Here is a 15,040-nt window from a genome sequence, read left to right as displayed (position 1 = left end):
GAGTCATTTTGAGTTACTAAAACCTTGTTATCTTCAGTTAATTTCTTTTAATTACTAGTATATATTTATGTATTAGGCCTTATTTAGAAGTCAATTTTTTTATACATACAACAAAAAATGGGCCGAGTTTCATCAGCAATTTTCATCAAAGTTTCATTCGAGTTTCATCAAAGTCTGGTCCCAGGGTCATCAGTTTCCTCGTAAGTGAAAAAAAGCTCCACGTTACTTTTTCTAGCGGTCCGGGAAAATCCGGCCACACTCAGATGCCATCTGAGTTCTGGTAGAATATTTCACACACCCATAGACTTGTATTGACAATTTTGATCTGAGGATTGGATTAATATCGAACATATCTCCATGATTTTGAACGGACTACAAAAAGGCTGCCCCATTCACTATCTTAAATACGAGTGTTATCTGTGAAAAACACTCGTACAAGAAAATATACCGTGTGAATGAGCCCTTAATAAAGAAACAATTGTATTAATTTAGTTAGCTCCAAGTTTATTAATTCACTTTAAAGATGAGTGGAAAAGTGTCTAATATTTTTTTAGAAAAAACACCAAATGTATCACACAGCTCAGCAATGTGACGGGTTTGGCAGAGGTTTTAGGCCAGTAATATTATATCTGTTCAGTTTACTATGTGCATATCATTTAACGCTGTGTATGGAAAGGTAATTAGCACATGGCGGACACATTTACTGCTGTTACATTATATAGATGAGGATCTGTAAAAGTGATTAAACAGCTTACAAGATTTGATCTTCTTTATATCAATTAATATATTTTTATTGGCTTGTTTATTGGGGGATTAGAAAAAGACACTGATATGCAGAGATAAAAATACGATTGTGTACAGATAAGGAAGAACATAAGTGAGAAATGTAGCAGGGCAGCGTCATACAGTACAGCAGATACAGGAAAATCTATACTTTACATTAGAAGAGCAGTTACACCATAAGGGCAGAGACACACTGCCATATTTCTCGTGCTGCACGGACGGGCCGGCACCTCTCCTGACCTGAGCATGACAGCGTGATGGATTACTATGCAGCTGTCAAGCTCAGGTCAGGAGAGCAGACAGCCGGGATGAGTTTTACGCACGAGAAATACGGCCGTCTGTCTCTGCCCTAAGCTTGTATTACATGTTATACAAATTCTGCACACATGACAGTCACTGGAGCACGGATCATACTGGACACAGAGCAGATGTCACAGGCTCCTTGGTCGTTCCTTGTGTAGCGCCGATCACTTGCAGGGGTCACATCCATCGCTGCACTCACAGCCCTGGCTGCACTGACTGCACTCAGCCGGACAGCAGGAGCAGCAGCCTGGGGGGAGAGATTCGTGAGAGGATGGCAGAATACAGAGATTGTAGATGAAATATTGATTTCTAGTAACTTATGGACAATCCTGAGCATTTATGCAGAGGCGTATCTAGGCTTCCTGGCACCCGGGGCAAGAATTCGGTTCGGCGCCCCCCCCCCCCCCCCCCCCCCGAGTACATATGCGACTTGCACTCTTAGTCATGTACCCATGAGCTGCTCCTCCTAATGCTCTCAATGTTCAGTAAAAAACTGTAAGCAGGAAGAGAAGCTCGTTGTCAAGTATGAAAATCTCATATGAGTGAAGTGTCCATGTGATGACTACTGGAACCTGCAGAGCTGAATCCTGACATTGCAGCTTCTGAATTCTCACAACGAATGCACTGCACACTTTTAGGATTCTCCGTTGCCGATGTACAGTCAGCACAAGTATGTGATTTATATACTTCTGGCCACATTCCGACTAGACGTGCCCGGCCTCGCTCCGTTTATTTTCACTGAGTGAGGCCACACGTCTAGTCAGCATGTGACCGCATGTATGTAAATTACCGGCATGAGAGAATCCTGACAGCGTTCAGTGAGCACTGTGAGAATTCAGAAGTCTGCAGTCACAAGGAATGGCAGCAGACTCCGCACAAACCTGGACAACCCCTTTAATGTTCCTCACAAATAAAAACATGAGAACAAGTCAGTAGCACAAATAATATTTACATCCAGGTACCTTATAGATGACGTCGTCTCTGGAGTCGTTCTCCTTTTCTTCTTCTTGTCCAGACTCCATGATCTCATCCACAGCGGCCTCTGCAGACTTCTATCTTCTCCGGTCTTCTGCAGCAAATCTCCACACGACGCCCTTAAAGATAGAAGTGTCATTATAATGCTCCTAAATAAAAATATCTGCAATATACTGTCACCTCACACTATTCCCCTCCCTCCTCTAACATCCCTCTGTTCACCATACTGTCTCATCATATATTTTCCCCCTCACACTCTATACTGTCTGCTCACACATACCCCTGACTCCCCATACTGTGTCCACATACATTAACTCGTTCGCTCCCCATACTGTCTGCACCCAACCCCCATACTGTTTCCTCATTCATACTCTTTATTTTGTGTCCTCAAATCTCCCTACACACATTAAATCCCCCCCATCCACACTCCAAATCCCTCACACACATTAAGTAACCCCCATCCACACTCCAAATCCCTCACACACATTAAATAACCCCCCCATTCCCACTCCCAAATCCCCCCCACACATTATGTACCCCCCACTCCAAATCCCCCACACATTAACCCCATCCCCACTCATTAACCCCCATCCCCACTCCAAATCCCCCACACATTAAATAACCCCCATCCTCACTCCCAAATCCCCCCCACACATTATGTACCCCCCACTCCAAATCCCCCACATATTAACCCCATCCCTACTCATTAACCCCCCAAACAATAACCCCCATCCCCACTCATTAATTCCATCCCCACTCATTAACCCCCCCGTCCATACTCCCAAATCCCCTAACACATTATGTACCCCCCACTCCAAATCCCCCACACATTAACCCCCATCCCCACTCATTAACCCCCAGACATTAATTCCATCCCCACTCATTAACCCTCCACAAATTAATTCCATCCCCACTCATTAACCCCCCACTCAATAACCCCCATCCCCACTCATTAACCCCCCACACATTAACCCCCATCCCCACTCATTAACCCCCCACACATTAACCTCCATCCCCACTCATTAACCCCCACCACACAGTAACCCCCATCCCTACTCTTTAACCCCCCCACACAGTAACCCCCATCCCCACTCTTTAACCCCCCACACAGTAACCCCCATCCCCACTCATTAACCCCCCACTCACTAACCCCCATCCCCACACATTAACCCCCATCCATTAACCCCATCCCCACTCTTTAACCCCCCACACATTAATCCCCATCCCCACATTAACCTCATCTCCACTCATTAACCCCCCCACGCATTAACCCCACTACACATTAACCCCATCGCCACACATTAACACCCCCCATCTTCGGTGGTTTCTTCAGCTCCACATTGGAGCACACTTACCACCAGCACTGAGCGTTCACTGAGCACTCTGGGCGCCGGGGAGTGACGTCAGCAGCGTGATCACATGACATGTCACGCTGCTGACGTCGCTCTGGCCCGGCGGTCAGAGCTGCAATTGTACTGGCGTCTATACAGACACCAGTACAATTGTTCCCTGGGAGCCGGCACGCGCACCTTCTCTGTGCCAGCTGTCAGCTTGACAGCTGACACAGAGAACCGCCAACTCTCAGGCCAGGGGGGGCGGCAGAACGCAGCCGCCAGGGAGGACACTGCGGACCGCTGCATTAGGCGGCCCGGACTGCGCCCCCTGCCGGCTGCGCCCGAGGCAACTTCCCCGGCTGCCCCCCCCTAGATACGCCCCTGCATTTATGGCAAATCCACAGGATATAGAACGTCATCTGTGTGCATGGAAGTGAATATAGGTAGTCGCGGCTCGTGCTAGGTTACCTCTGCATTAATTCTGTATTTAGATGCTGCGACTGTGACCTGGTGAGGTAGGAATACTTTCTTAAGCCGGAATCATGCGAGCGTATTTCATGGCTCATATACAGACTAAAATGCCCAGTAGTGTAGCAGGTCTACTGACCCAAACTTACAGCCTCATACATGCTTGGACTGGCCCACAGGAGAACAGGAAAATCCTCCGGTGGGCCACCACCCTCTTATATGAGCAGTACGTGGCACAATATATATGAATCACTATGTACATCGGCAGCATCTTATACATTTAACAATCTACCCGGTTTATTGTTATATAAATTTGTGATTGAGGATAATGTCACATGTGCATGTAGCTGAGAAGTGGGGCCACGAAGTTGATTACTGGGGCACCCTTGGCTCCCCAGCCTGACACATATGTGTCTATCAGGCTATAACTTCAGGTCAGCAGATCTGCAGTTAGTGTGATCATTGCGGTCCATACATGTACCATAAAATACACTTGTGCGAACCCGGCCTTAAGTTGACCATTATTAAGAAGATTTTACATTTAGTTACAATTACCCTTCATCCCATATCCTTTATTTGTGCTAGCATCAAAGTTTTTCAGGGTTTAACTCAGGTTTCAGGACCGAGCATTGTATCATGAACTTTTGTTTACATTTTCTAAATAGTTTTTTACAGTATTTAATACTTTTTTTTATATAATAATAATAATAATACAATGGGGTTTTTTTTCCATCCTCTGGATCAACATGTTAGGGCAAGTTAGGATATGGGTTGAACTAGATGGACTTAAAGTCTTCCTTCAACCTTAATAACTATTACTATTAATATTGAATAATGAAACTATATGAACTATAGTAATAACCTTATTACTATTAATAATACAATAAATTTCAATAAGGTTTAAACTACATAAGCAAACAATACAGTGTGTATAACGTCTGGCTAGAAATGGGATGTAAATTATATGTTTTTCTACCTATAGCTCGTCTACTTACTTTTTTTTTTGCATGTTGTACATTTGCAGTTCTTACATTTGCAGGATTCTCTGCAGGCACAAGAAGCCCCTAAGAGAGAAGCAGGAATTGTGTTACAGAGCAGAATATTAAGTCCATTCAGTAACCATCATACACCGTGGATTTATTTCCAATGTCCTCCTCACAGTATACGCTATTGTCAGCTCCATGCTTATACTTCTCTAATCCTGCTACATACATCAGCACCAGCTGCACTGTGTGAACACATCCTATCAGGCTCAGTCAGAAGAGCACAAGACTTATCGCGCTCAGCACTGCTACATGTAACAGGTCCGACACGGCTCCCTTCTTACCTGTGGGGCAGTTACAGTCCTGAGGGTCCATGGCTCTGGGGTCCAGATGTTCTGTAGGATTGGTGGAGTGTGGAAAGGATGATGAATGATGTGAACAGTTGTTCTCCACCTTATATACAGCAGATACAGAGCTGAGTGCAAACCCTGATCATAAACCACCCACATCACACCCACATGTGTCAGGACACGGGACAAACAAGGACGTGCCGTGTGTAAACCTGCAGTCACCCAGGACAGAGGACCATCCGGCAGAAATGTCTATGGTGACGGACATTGTTACCAGCAGGAGCCTCAATAATTCTATGTAATGATACAAATATAAGCGCTTTACTTATTCATATTCAGCTTCCTGAAGAGCATTCTCTGGGCAGCAGTGCGTGTCTAGGCAGAGGGGACATTCAGGACCATGGCAGAGTTTGGTAATCCCAGGTACATTGAATTCCCAATAACATTTATAACAAAGAAATGAAACCACATATCTAATAGATGCGGACCCTTCCTTAGTGATCACACGAGGCCGGGGGTATACTGTGACTTTTTGTAACACTACTGATTGATTTAGTTGCAGTTCCTATCAATAAGTTATGAAGTTATGCAAATTGCCTCTTCACAGAGACATGACAGAGACGGTATGTCGCTCTCTGCAAGGAGAAATGTTATCCCTTAGATATCAAAAAGTTAATCATTGGTCTTGTTGCTGTTTGTCAGAGAGATGAGTCCTGCAGATTTTGTGCTGTGTGTCCTTAGCAGGAGAAATGATCAGTGAGCACTCAGCCTGGACTCCATTGTCTACATTCCCCATCACTGCACTCAGCCGTTGTAATGTATAATAATTAGATCTGTCTCTTTAAGCAAGCCAGACTTATGGGACTTGGGGGGTGGAGACAAGGGGGATGAGAAGGGGAGTTTCAGTTTCACTTCTGTGTAGCATGGGAATGCAAGTGTTATGCTGTGTGCTGGAGGACGAAGAATAAAACATATCTAAAGTTTAATACCTTGAATTCTTCATAACGTGTGGATATTACAACTGGCGACGAGGATGGGATATAATCACCTACTGCTGTGAGTACGGACTATATTTTACCGCTTCACACGCCAGCACCACTGAGAGACTCTATCATGGCTGACTACTTGCACACATTCCCACAATTTGATATGACTGATGTCATCAATCTCTCCCATAACTGGAGAAAATGGCTAAACAGATTTGAGAATTTCCTAGAAGCCATGGACATAAAGGAGGAGAAAAGAAAGAGAGCTTTGCTCCTGCATTGTGCAGGCACAGGAGTCTATGACATATACAGTACGTTACCTGCAGCAGAAACAGACACATACAGCAACTGCACTAAAGCTCTCACTGGCTACTTCAACCCCAAACAGAATATCAGATATGAAAGATATAAATTCAGGATTGCCAAGCAGCTTCCAGAAGAGTCCATAGACACTTATGTCACACGGCTGAAAGAGTTAGCACATGGATGTGCCTTTACAGATGTAGATGATGAAATCCTAACTCAAATAATTGTCACCTGCTCGTCTAATAACCTAAGGCGTAAGGCTCTGCAGCAGGATATCTCTCTACATGATTTCCTCAAAATGGCCCGTGCTATAGAAATAGCAGATCATCAGGCTACCGTAATGGAGAATGGGGATAAATTACATGTGCATAATCTCAAACAGAAAAATTTACCAGACAAACAAGCCCAGAAACAGAAGAAATGTTATAGATGTGGACAGGATTTCCCTCACCACCAGAACAAGTGTCCAGCTATGGGAAAAACCTGCAGTAAATGTGGAAAAGGGAATCATTTTGCAGCTGTTTGCAAATCAGCGCACTACAAGCCTCCGCTACCTATGACAAAATCTGCAGAGGTAAAAGTGATAAATCAGGACACAGAAGAAATGTCTGCGACTGAGAACTATGTGTTCACTACCTCTGTCACTGGTTCAGTACAGTCTCCCTGTGTTACACTCTCAATCTGCAACACTGACATTACCTTTACAATAGATACAGGAGCTTCAGTGGATATCATAGATGGCACTACATATGAACAATTGAAAACAAGGCCAGTCTTACAACAAGTGCAGACTAAAATCTTTCCTTATGGATCTAAAACACCTCTAGCTATAATGGGACAATTTGATGCTGAAATTAGATATAAAGAAAACAGGCAGAAAACCACTTTCCACACATTACAAGGATCGGGAGGCTGTCTTCTCAGCTATCACACTGCCTTGGAGCTAGGGCTCATCCAGATTATTCATACCATAACTGACCCTGCGGATATGGATGTACAAACTATGGTGAACAGCTTTCCCTCCCTATTTAGTGGTTTGGGAAAACTAAAGGACTCTCAAGTACACCTTCATGTGGATGACAATGTTCGTCCAGTAGCCCAGCCTCACAGGCGTATTCCATTTCACCTGAGACAAGGTAGAAAAAGAACTCCAATTGCTCATGGATGAGGACGTTATTGAAACTGTTACTGGTCCCACTCCGTGGGTCTCTCCACTTGTGGTAGTTCCAAAACCAAAGACTCCTGATCAAGTGAGACTGTGTGTTGACATGCGCCTGCCCAACACCACTATACAGAGGGAAAGACATATCTCACCTACGATTGATGACATTATTCATTTATTAAATGGAGCCACCGTCTTCTCAAAGCTCGACCTCAATAAGGGATATCATCAATTAGAACTGAGTCCAGAGTCCCGATACTTGACCACATTTTCCACCCATGTGGGCCTCAGAAGATACAAAAGATTGACTTTTGGAGTCTGCTCAGCAGCAGAAATTTTTCAGGATGCAATAAGGAGTGTCATTCAACACATCCCAAATGCCTTTAATTACAGTGATGACATATTGGTTTTTGGTAAAACTCAAGCTGAGCATAATCGTGCTCTATATGCTATCTTCGAATGTCTGCTTTCTGCTGGACTCACTTTAAACACAGAGAAGTGCGAGTTTGACAAGGGTTCATTAGAATTCTATGGTCACATCTTCTCGGCAAAAGGAGTACAACCAGACCCCAAGAAAGTGGAAGCTATCAGAACAGCCTCAATTCCACAGGATGCCAGTGAAGTGCGTTCTTTCCTCGGAATGGCAAGTTACTGTGCTAGATATATTCCGAATTTTTCAACAATCAGCAATCCACTACGGGAACTTACAAAACAAAGTTGTATTTTTCAATGGTCTCAAGACTGTCAGGCCTCTTTTGAAACAATTAAAAATGAACTCTGCTCGACAACCACTATGGCTTATTTTGATCCAGCTCTTCGAACTGAACTGATTGTGGACGCCAGTCCCGTGGGACTGGGTGCTATTCTAGCGCAGTACAAGGATAACAATCAAAATCCTCACATCATTTCTTATGCAAGTAAGAGCCTAACAAACACTGAAAGAAAATATTCTCAACCTGAAAAAGAAAGCTTGGCAGTTGTCTGGGGATGTGAACACTTTCACTTATTTCTCTATGGAGCTCCCTTCACCATTGTCACAGATCATCAAGCACTTCTTACAATTTTTGGAAATCCCAGAGCTAAAATGCCTGCATGAATTGAACGATGGGGCCTACGTCTACAGGACTACAACTATAAAATTGTTCACAAACCTGGAAAATACAGCAATCCGGCTGATTATCTTTCAAGACATCCTACTAATGATGATATACCTGTGCATTCCTCCATTGAAGAATACCTACGTTTTGTTACAGATCATGCCGTGCCAAAAGCACTTTCTCTTGATCAATTTATAAATGAAACAACAAAAGACAAGACACTCTGTGCCCTAATACAAATCATCCAAAATCGAAGGTGGCATGAAATTCAAAAGGAAAAATTTCCTGATTCTGAGATTGATCTGAAAGAGTTGAAACTATTCTCAAACGTACGTGAGGAATTATCAGTCACTGAAGAACACCTCATTCTTCGAGGTACCAAACTAGTTGTACCTAAGACTTTGCGTAACTTAGTCATACAGATAGCACATGAAGGTCATTTAGGAATTGTTGGCACAAAGAAGTTACTCAGAGAAAAAGTGTGGTTCCCAAATATGGATCACTTGGTGGAAGAAAAGATTAGACGCTGTTCTACTTGTCAATTAATCACTCCATCATCAAACTTAGAGCCATTACAAATGTCTCCGTTACCCACTGTTGTCTGGGAGGAAGTGGCAGTCGATATATATGGACCATTGCCAAATGGCCAATACATTCTTGTAACAATTGATGAATATTCTCGATACCCTGTCATTTCATTTATCTCTTCAACATCTACTAATAATGTCATACCAGAGCTGGATGACATTTTCTCGGCATATGGTATTCCAAGAGTGGTCAAAACAGACAATGGACCTCCATTCAATGGACATGTGTTTACACAATTTTCTGAATACTTGGGATTCAATCACAGGAAAATCACACCTTGCTGGCCGCAAGCCAATGGAATTGTGGAACATTTTATGCGCACTCTGGGGAAGCGTATCAAGGCAGCGAGTCTGGAGCACATCCCACTGAAACAGTCATTATACAAATTCATGCGTAATTACCGCAATACGCCACACTCCACTACTAATGCTGCTCCAGCTCATTTAATGTTCAGCAGAACCCTGCGTATACGTCTCCCTGATGTGACCAGCCATCCCCGACCGAGTGACTCCTCAGTGAGATCCACAGATTTCTCCAACAAACAAGCCATGAAACGTTATGCAGACAGAAGGCAAAGGACACAGTCAAGTGCCATCGAAAGAGGGGATGTCGTGGTGGTACGTCAAAGACCAACCAACAAGACCTCACCTGTATATGGTCCTGCAAAATATTATGTTACTAAAAGGAAAGGCAGCATGATCACAGCTGAACGAGATGGACACTCCATAACGCGAAATTCTTCATATTTTAAAGTCATACCGCAGAATGATGACAATGAACTCTCTTTGGTGGAAGATTTGGTATCCGATGGTGGAGAGGACCAACAAGAGGTAGCTGGTCCATCAATAATGAACCCTCTCAATGAGCCCAGACGTTATCCTACACGAGAGAGAAGAGCTCCATCGAGGCTTATTGAAGAAGTGTAACTACAGTTTTATTTGTTTTTTTTTTGTTTGTTTCTCTGGTTTTGGAATTGAACAAATAAGACAAAACGGACATATGATTTCTTTGGACATTTTTCATGTTGTTGCATTTATCAGTAATATGCGTTATTTATAGTAAAAAAAAAAAAAAGGGGATGATGTAATGTATAATAATTAGATCTGTCTCTTTAAGCAAGCCAGACTTATGGGACTTGGGGGGTGGAGACGAGGGATGAGAAGGGGAGTTTCAGTTTCACTTCTGTGTAGTATGGGAATGCAACTGTTATGCTGTGTGCTGGAGGACGAAGAATAAAACATATCTAAAGTTTAATACCTTGAATTCTTCATAACGTGTGGATATTACAGCCGTCATCTCCAGCAGTGCACTCATCTCATCACAACCAGCTGTCACCTCCAGCAGTGCACTCATCTCATCACACCCAGCCGTCACCTCCAGCAGTGCACTCATCTCATCACACCCAGCCGTCACCTCCAGCAGTGCACTCATCTCATCACACCCAGCCGTCACCTCCAGCAGTGCCCTCATCTCATCACACCCAGCCGTCACCTCCAGCAGTGCACTCATCTCATCACAACCAGCTGTCACCTCCAGCAGTGCACTCATCTCATCACACCCAGCCGTCACCTCCAGCAGTGCACTCATCTCATCACACCCAGCCGTCACCTCCAGCAGTGCACTCATCTCATCACACCCAGCCGTCACCTCCAGCAGTGCACTCATCTCATCACACCCAGCCGTCACCTCCAGCAGTGCACTCATCACACCCAGCCGTCACCTCCAGCAGTGCACTCATCTCATCACACCCAGCCGTCATCTCCAGCAGTGCACTCATCTCATCACACCCAGCCGTCACCTCCAGCAGTGCACTCATCACACCCAGCCGTCATCTCCAGCAGTGCACTCATCTCATCACACCCAGCCATCATCTCCAGCAGTGCACTCATCTCATCACACCCAGCCGTCATCTCCAGCAGTGCACTCATCTCATAACACCTAGCCGTCACCTCCAGCAGTGCACTCATCTCATCACACCCAGCCGTCATCTCCAGCAGTGCACTCATCTCATCACACCCAGCCTTCACGTCCAGCAGTGCACTCATCTCATCACACCCAGCCATCACCTCCAGCAGTGCACTCATCTCATCACACCCAGCCGTCACCTCCAGCAGTGAACTCATCTCATCACACCCAGCCGTCACCTCCAGCAGTGCACTCCTCTCATCACACCCAGCCGTCACCTATCTCATCACACCCAGCCGTCATCTCCAGCAGTGCACTCATCTCATCACACCCAGCCGTCACCTCCAGCAGTGCACTCATCTCATCACACCCAGCCGTCACCTCCAGCAGTGCACTCCTCTCATCACACCCAGCCATCACCTCCAGCAGTGAACTCATCTCATCACACCCAGCCGTCACCTATCTCATCACACCCAGCCGTCACCTCCAGCAGTGCACTCATCTCATCACTCCCAGCTGTCACCTCGAGCAGTGCACTCATCTCATCACACCTAGCTGGAGACATCCCTGCATTCAGCCACACTGGACTCATCCTAAGGCTGTGCTCAGATATCTGTGCCCCCAATAATGGCTGCGATGGAAGGTTCATAGTCGAATATGTATATGTGTCCTGCTAAATAAGTTTCTTATTTTACGCCATAAGCAGATTTATGTTGATTCTTTATTGAAAAGTAGCAAAATTCGCAGAACATAAATCTCTAGATAAAGTTTAAAATATTGTAAAAAGTTATATATTAATAAGTAATGTGCTTATATTTACAGCTTATTTTTGAAAGTGACTGTAAATTACAGGCCTTTCTGTCGGCTCATCCCCGCCTTATGTGACTCTGCACGTTTTCCACACGGCTCCTCTCTGTTTGGACACTGTCCTTACACATGTGGATGTGACGTGGTCGGTGGCTGCACTTATTATTATTATTATTATTATTTATTATTATTATAGCGCCATTTATTCCATGGCGCTTTACATGTGAATATGGGCAGAGTTTGCACTCAGCTCAGTTTCTTATGTATAAAAGGCAGAAAGCAGCTGTTCACTTCATTCAGCATCGTACACAGACCCCCCCCCCACAATCCTACAGAAAAACAGTACCCCAGATCCATGGACCCTCAGGACTGTTACTGCTCCACAAGTAAGAAGATAAAGAGATGTGACAAGAAAGTAACTGCAGGTGTAGCATGTAGGGAGTCAGGTCCATTATGAGTAATGCTGATGTAGGGAGATGGACCGGGCTGGTGGTATCTCTCATTTCAGAGCCGAAACTGTCGGGACTGTCACTATTGTTGCCGGGGGAGACTTTCTGACTGGAAGAGACCTTTGCACCGGACTGTAGGGGGCGGGTCTGATATAAAAGGGACGGGGCATGCCAGAACGGGGCCTTTGACGGGAAGACACCGTGTGTTACAAGAGAAGGTTGACTCCCTCTCTGCAGACCGACTCCAACGAGCAGGCCCGCTTTGCGCTCTTTCAGCCCCGTGCATACAGACTGTGTACCTCCAGAGACCATCACTCTGGTTGTTGCTGACATGACTAAGACAAACCATTCCTTACCACTGACTTCTGCTGGCCCGCGACATAGTACTCACCAAACATTGCACGCTGAAGCGGGTAGGGACCGCGACCTCCACTTCAGGACTTCATTCACTAAACGCAGTGCCGCAGATACCCACTCAAGCAGTACCTTGTTCCAGGACCACAAGACTACACCTGGGAAGGCCGGGATATGCCGCCTCCGTTAAGAGACAGTGTTTCACCTTTCTCCGGGACCAGTTTGGGAACTTCACACGTCACCTACGGCACCATCGTGGGATTTTCCAGCCTCCTCTATCCAGGAAACTCAGACTGATAAGTTAACTCGTTATATGAACTTCTACTATTGCCCTATTACAGAATACACCTTGTTCACCTATATTCCCTTAACCCCTCTCTCCCTGCATGGAGTATTCACTGTTATAATAACTCTTTATAAACAACCCATTAACTCTTGCTCTGCCTCCTGCTCCTCACTGCATCCTGCTAGTACCCTACACTGAGACAATACACAGAATATTCTTACTAGTCAGAATAATTATGGTGATGTTTGTAGCAAAACATTTACATTATTGTGGTTTAAACACAAAAGCTAAACTATTCATTTTACATTGTGTTTTTCTGACTGTGCCTAATGGCTGTATAAGGCTAGTTTCACACTAGCGTTTATGAGCGCAGCGACGGCCTGCGCACGGCCGCCGCTAAGCCCCACCCCGCCAGTAGCTCCGCCCACCGGCGCATGACGCTGCATGCGCCCTGCATCCCCTATCTTTATCACAGGGGGCGCAGGCCGTGCGCAGTATGCGTTTGGCGGCGCATGCGTCCTTTTGACGGTGCGCCGACCTGCGCCAAACGCAACCTGCTGCAGTTTGGTTGCGTCGGCGCACCGTCAAAAAGGCGCATGCGCCGCCAAACGCATACTGCGCACGGCCTGCGCCCCCTGTGATAAAGATAGGGGACGCAGGGCGCATGCAGCGTCATGCGCCGGTGGGCGGAGCTACTGGCGGGGCGCAGCAGGGGGTGGGGCTTAGCGGTGGCCGTGCGCAGGCCGTCGCTGCGCTCATAAACGCTAGTGTGAAACTAGCCTAATTGTGTGTTTCACCGCTGAGAATAGTGTTTATTGTGGAGAATATCAGAAAGCAATCTATAGAATGTCATGATCACTGAAGATACGGAATATTCTGCTCTATGACAAAACTCCTGTTTCCCTCTTAGAAGCTTCTTGTACCTGCGATGAATCCTGCAAATGTAATAACTGCAAATACAAAACATGCAAAAAAAGTGTATATTGTGAGGTAGCGCTGTTATTCAAGTAGGGGATTCTCGCTTAGCCGCCACAAAACCAGATCCAATACGGGTTTTCCATAAAACAATTATAGTCCATGCGGTTTATTCAGCATCATAAACCCACAGCAGTAACATACAGTTCATAGAATCAGCATAGCGGCCATGACAGAGTTCAGCTCTGTAATCCCTGTGGTCACACAGGTTATGCATGCACAGGCTCTTCAGCCTCAGATATCTCACCCATGTCAGGGTTTCCTCATAGTTCCTTTATCAAGCTGCAGACATCCATTCCCTCCAGGGAATCATCAGGCACGTGCAGCCATTCAACCCAGCATTCACGTGCTGTCAGGAAAGGAGACACATCTCCCAGCGGGACCTTCCACAACAGACCAACCGGGTCCCAGCATTCAATCATGTGACGTACTCTGGCCACCTTATATGGTCCGTAGTCATGCCCACCGGGTCACATGGCTATGACCTCATCACAGGTCCTTGAACCATTATCATACTCTTTACAATATCGTTCTTAACCTCACCTCTGGGTGGATTTGTAGGTAACTAGTACCGCCCGATCACCAGCTACCTGGAGACATCTCTCGGACACGTTGAAACAGCACCTCAGCATTATCACTGCTGATCAACACACACAAGTCTCCATCTCAAGGCCACCCACCTTGAGATACAACGGTCATCCAGTATTCTGCCATTCATCCTCACTCTTAGGACATCCACATAGCGCCCCCTAGTGGACACAGTCATTACTATGTGGGGAAGGTGACCTGATGGATAGACTTGACTGTAAGTAGGAGGGGACGATTTGTGCATTACAGACGGAGATTGGCAAGGACAGAAAGGTAACAGCAGGGAAAGACAGAAAAGGGAGTGCAGTACCGAAATTTGGCCACAAGATGGCAGGGGGGAG

The 15,040-nt window shown here is 45.6% G+C and overlaps 1 long non-coding RNA gene across 3 annotated transcripts in view; it reads right to left on the bottom strand.

The window, feature by feature from the left end:
• Nucleotides 1–351: 351 nt before the first annotated feature.
• The window catches only part of LOC141084766 (uncharacterized), a 36,661-nt gene continuing 21,972 nt past the window's right edge, over nucleotides 352–15,040 (bottom strand). The window contains exons 1-4 of one of the 3 annotated variants that reach the window (XR_012231101.1): nucleotides 5,191–5,545; nucleotides 4,859–4,927; nucleotides 2,049–2,180; nucleotides 353–1,333 (exon numbers count right to left, since the gene is read on the bottom strand). This is a non-coding gene — a long non-coding RNA (uncharacterized lncRNA). Of the gene's footprint in view, nucleotides 1,334–2,048; nucleotides 2,181–4,858; nucleotides 4,928–5,190; nucleotides 5,546–15,040 lie in introns of those variants that run through there. The other 2 variants (XR_012231103.1, XR_012231104.1) reach the window with 2 other exon arrangements.

The sequence above is a fragment of the Dendrobates tinctorius genome, unplaced genomic scaffold (genome assembly GCF_039654945.1).
Source record: "Dendrobates tinctorius isolate UK_male_01 unplaced genomic scaffold, ASM3965494v1 ptg000006l, whole genome shotgun sequence".
In the NCBI taxonomy this organism is placed as follows: Eukaryota; Metazoa; Chordata; class Amphibia; order Anura; family Dendrobatidae; genus Dendrobates; species Dendrobates tinctorius.
Note: the sequence above shows the minus strand (reverse complement) of the source record. Positions and strands in the feature narration are given on the sequence as shown.